A 5393-nucleotide genomic window follows, 5' to 3' on the forward strand; every position below is an offset into this window, starting at 1 on the left:
GCTTTGTTTAAGATACAGTTACTGGGCTAGAAGCTGATAGCTCGCATAGCATGAGGCTGCATGTGTAACTTTTCTTTGTTTACGTTGGAGCAAAGAATTTAAGTAATGGGATATCTTAGCAGTCAGATTTTTCCTTTTCATAAGACTGTTAAGTTCTAGGCATGTGACTGACAGTTAATATATTATTGTAAAATGTTAACATAATGTAAGTCTTGTATCTAGTGTCACTTGAAACACTGCAGGTAGGAGTGGAGTGTCAGATGTATTCTGGATGTTGTGCAGGAACTTGTAGAAAAACAAACCTTTAGATTTTAGAGAGAATAAATGGGGAGGAGTGGAAGGTGGTGAAAAGAAATGGAATTGCCACCATCTCCCAAAGTTCTTAACTTATGGAAACTTGTATAACATCAAAATTGGGACTCTTTTTCCATTCCCACCCAGAGAGGCTTCCCTCAGGTCACTTGTTACTTTATGAAAGAAATATTGCTTGTTTTCTTTATTTAATTTTCAACAGCAGCCAGTCACAAAGCTAAATACATCAGTAAGCAAAACCTCCAATCCAAAGCTTGTCACAGCTGTAGTTTCTGCCAAAATGTCATGGGAATCTACAGAGAAGAATAATATCCTCACTCAGTGTATTGGAGACCTGGAAAAGAGAACAGAGTGGGGTTTGGGAAGGAAATTATATTCATAGTAAAAGAAAGCATTATTCATTTTAAAAAAAAAATCTTTCATTTTTGCTGCCAGTAAGCTCTGGGAGAATTATAGTTCTTTGAGCAAGAGTATTACATTTATGTCCTAAAGCTGCAAAAAATTAAAAGGTTGAATTCTAATTGTACAGTCCACCCAGGCGCATGATCCCAAGTTGATTGTGAGAGTAACAACCTACTGCTTTTGCTTAACTTCAGGAGTGCAATAACTGGTGCCAGTGCTCTCACAGGCAGAGCTTTCTGCCATCTCTGCACTGAACTGGAGTGTTGGCTGGTATGTACGCTTGTGGGGAGTTGGGAACAGATGTACTCTAAAGCTTGGAATGGCCTTCCTTTTCATCTCAACACTTTTACTTCTGACTCTGAAACTGCAAAGGAGGTACCTTGTTCTTACTTTGTGCAAATGTACGTGCAAAAATGTAACATTGAGGAACTGCAGTTTGGCACATAATCTGTCACCCAGAAGTAGCAGGTTTTCTGTGTTTAGCTTGATACTATCTTCTGCTGTTTATTGTTTATCTGCTGTAATTGAATGAATCATTGACTCATTAGCCTGTAATAACTTCTGTTGAACTGGTTATCTCAGCTACTGCAGCTATTTTTGAGCTTTTTTAATCTGGAAAAAATGTAGCCACATATAGACAGAAATACATGAGGAAATTGAGAATTTGCAGCTGCTTTGCATGTGCTTTTTAAAAATCAGGAGAAAAAGATTTTTACACTGTTCAGCTGAAAGTACTGGAATCTTAAATATTGATGTGGAAAAACTGGCAGACAAGACAAGAGCAGACATGAATGAATAAGCAGTGCATCCTGTTGCATAGGATGACAGCATGTAGAACGTTGGCCTGCCAATAATAAAGATGATGCCCTTAGGAAGAGAAGGTGAGAAAAAATAGGGTGAGGAGAAATTATTGTTTTTTATTGCCAGTACAGTGGTACTGATAGGAAGGTCAGGTCCTACCTTGGGGGTAAAATTAAAGTGTGTTTAGACAACTTAAATGTCTGGTTTTCCCATTGCAATTGTTTCTGCTTTTGTTGAACTTTGCAAGGCTTTTGCATCAAGTTCAACAGAACTAGAACAGCATTCCTCCTTTTTGCTTCTGTACAAACTAGTAGGGTTCTTCCTTCATTTTAAATTTTCTTTTGTGTATGTTTGTTTAGAATAGAACCTTTCCAGTTCCTTTGCTGAGACAGGGAGGAATCTCAGCTCTGTGTGCACATGCACACACATATTTTACTAAAGCTATAGAGAGGAAAACAGGCTAAGGTAAAGGTTGATTTTAAAATCATTATGGAACAAATAAGCTGCTGCTGTTCTTGCTGTGCTCATCTTTCACCAGTTGTTCAAAGTACAGTGAGAAGTTATGAAAGAGGAAAGCAGAATTAATATGTTTACTGGCAGAACAAAAATTTTCCATAAAGGTTTCAGACAGCTTTGTTTACTTTGTTTACTGTAATGCAGTCTCTTAAAACAGGTGGCCTGATATCAAAAAAACAACCTGGGGGGAGCTTCCAAAGAATCGCTTCTTTGGAAGTGTCTTGTGTAGTTTATTTGCCAAGTATTTTCCCCCGTTGGCTGATGCATGTTCACTGGCTCTACAGGTCACACAATTACAGTTTTGTTAAATGTATCTATTGTGATGGTTCTTTTTGTCCAGTTATCATTAGCTTGTTCTTGAAATTGCTTGTGAGCTAAAAATAATCATAGCAAACAATCCAATTGTTTTAGCTTTATGAAGGTATCTTTGTTATCTTGTCTGACTAATAAGGAACACTTTCTGTCAGGAAAAAATGGATGGCTTCTGTACATGAGATGCTCAAAATGTCCTTAATGTACCTGTGAAACTTTTCAGACTTAAAAGCTCCCTGCTTCTATTTTTGTACTGTGGAAGATACATATGTATTCATATATTTTTTTTTTCATATATCAACGGTCATAGCAAAGCTGTTAGAGAGCAAAAGGAGGTTATGCTTGCATTCTGCAAATGCATGTTGTGAATGACAAAAGAACTTGACTGTTCTTCTTCTCATTTGGCACTTGAATAATAAGATCAGCAAAAGTAATATAATGATTTATCTTGTACCTCTGAAGAGTTTCTGTGGCAGTGAAAGATCATGTATCACACTACCAGAGCCATCTCAGCAGTGACTGCCTGGTTCTGGCCTTGTTTTCCTGATACAACTGCTGATTTCAGTAGGTTATATGTTAAATAGGTTGTTACTACTGGTCTGAGTAAGAGTTGCAAGAAGCTGAGTGTGAGTATTTAAGCCTTATGTCAGATTTCAGGCTCAGCGCTGGTTTGTATGTGAGTGAACTGATAGAAGGTTAATCCTCAGTCACATCTGTACCTGAGCATGCCATTTAGGTGATACAGTCTCAGAGCATAACTCATTGGTTATTTAATTTCCTGTGCAGTCTGTGTTGTGAAGCCATGTAATAGCTTCATCTGTTGCTGAGCTAACGAGCTCCTTTACTTTGAGTTCTAGCTCAGCTAATATAAATGTATGTACTTTTGTTTGATATTTAATGAAACAGTACTATTTTCTGCTAGGTCGGTCTGTCTGTAGGTGATGACCAGGACAGTCGCAGGAAACAAACATATAGTCCTTTTCTGCCTCATTGTTCTCCTACTGATACTGAGGTCCTCCCAAGGCAGTTGTAAAGTGATTATAACTGGGGTTGTTACTTTTGTTTCATTTGATCAGACCTGATTTTCCACTTTAGAACTACAGCCTATGTTGTATGGAAGCACTAGAGTTCTGTATTTAGTGCTTGTTAAAGCACATTGGGGTACGGTATTATGATCTTTTTCATGCCTTGTGCTGATTCTTTCTGAAGCTTGCATTATCTTGATCTAATATTACGGTTATAAAATGGAAAGTTATTTTTAAACTGATTTTGAGCAAGTCCTGAGCTTCTTACTATTTTAGTATGAAATCTTTCTGAAGAAAAGGGTGTGACAAATTGAGAGAAGGGAAAAAAAATCTATTTACTGCCAGATTGAGGGTATACTGATCTCTTTCTACTTCATTAAAACACTTCGCAACATTTCCATGAACAGGTCTTTAAAAGAGTAAGCACCTGTGTGGTGCACAGTTCTCGTTCCTGAAAATTTGTAGCATACACTACTGAATTAGTAGTTTTCATGAGTTTCGGTGGGACATGTTAGGCTTCAAAGCCTAAGCTGTTCTTGTACCTAATCAATCTAGATGATACCTTTATACTCTTACATGAATAGGTTGCATCTCTAAATCCCAGCTCAAATTATAGAACATTAGTCCAGAATGAGTTTAAGGAGGACATACTCAAGTTTATAAATGTGTTTATCCAGACACAGGGTGGAGCTGTGACCGCATCCTGTCACTTTTCGGTGTATTGTACCACTGGAGGCCTTGAGCCATTCCACCCTCCCTGTGCAGAGATTTATCATAGGCTGGCCAGTACTTCTGTTCTCTTCCCTTCTTCTCAGAAGATGCTGCATACTACTCAGTTGCCTCATAGTCTGTTTCATTTGGCTCCAGAATGGGAAATGTTAGTGCTCTTCTTACACAGTCACTGGTGAATGTGCAGACTGTCCACTGTTTCTGGGAACTGTGTAAGGCTATAGTCTTTCTGTAAAGAGCTCTGCAGAGCTCTTATTCTCCTTTACTGTGAAATAACTCTTCCCAAGTTTTGCTTTATTTAAACGACTGACCCTCAATATTCAAAAGAAGAACTGAGATGAATCCAATTAGTTTGCCCTAGTTCTGAGTTGAATTCATGCAGAGGTGCTAAGTTTTGTGGCTAAATGTAAGACAATGCCAGAACTCATTTGAGAGATTTGAAAACCTTTTGATGAACCTGTGGTGAGTGACAAGTTGAAATGAAACTTGAAACCATATGACTTCAGATTCTAGATTTGAACAACTTCAATACTTAAAAAATGCTGAGAATATGTTGGTTTGGCTGTATTTTCTGCCTTTGTTAATAGTAAAATGAGCATAAGGACAAATATTTTTCTTTTGAATAACGCTAATGGCACTTCCATTTATTTTATTTTTAATAGTTATTTTAAAATTTATTGAAATGATTTTCCATGGAATTCTATTAATTACAAAAAAACATACAGAAGGTGGAAGATGCTCTGTTGTGTCACATAGTTCTAGGGGAGTGGTTTGTATCACAGATGACTGCTTTTGGAGTAAGGATAGTTCCTAGGCAATGCCTTCTCATGTGTTATTGCAGAAACCAATACCTTGAGTCTGTATATTTCTGAACTGTAAATTCCTTACTCTTGTTTTTCTGACTGGAAGTATTTAATACCTTAGTCTGTTTTTTGTCTGCAAAATTAGTTTCAATACCTTTACTAGTTTTAGTTGAGATAATATATCTTACTTGTCTCCCTTCCTAGTTGGATGTGTAGGCTACACATGAGTAACTTTACTATAGTAAATAGTAAATTGTTTTTGTAATCGTTGCTGATCTGATGAGTTTCTTGTCTGTCATGCTAAAAAACCCTCCTGTCATCTTTGGAGACACAGAAAGGAAATAAAACAATTTTAAATCCTTGTTTATGCTCTCTACATAGCATTTAGGAAATAAGACACTCAAATAGCTGAATTTGAATTATGGTGTTTCTGTTATTTTGAAGTACGGTATGCCACATGCGACTATAATTTGTATTCCTAGGTTGTTTGACA

This window comes from Pygoscelis adeliae, unplaced genomic scaffold (genome assembly GCF_000699105.1).
Source record: "Pygoscelis adeliae isolate BGI_AS28 unplaced genomic scaffold, ASM69910v1 Scaffold15, whole genome shotgun sequence".
NCBI lineage: Eukaryota > Metazoa > Chordata > Aves > Sphenisciformes > Spheniscidae > Pygoscelis > Pygoscelis adeliae.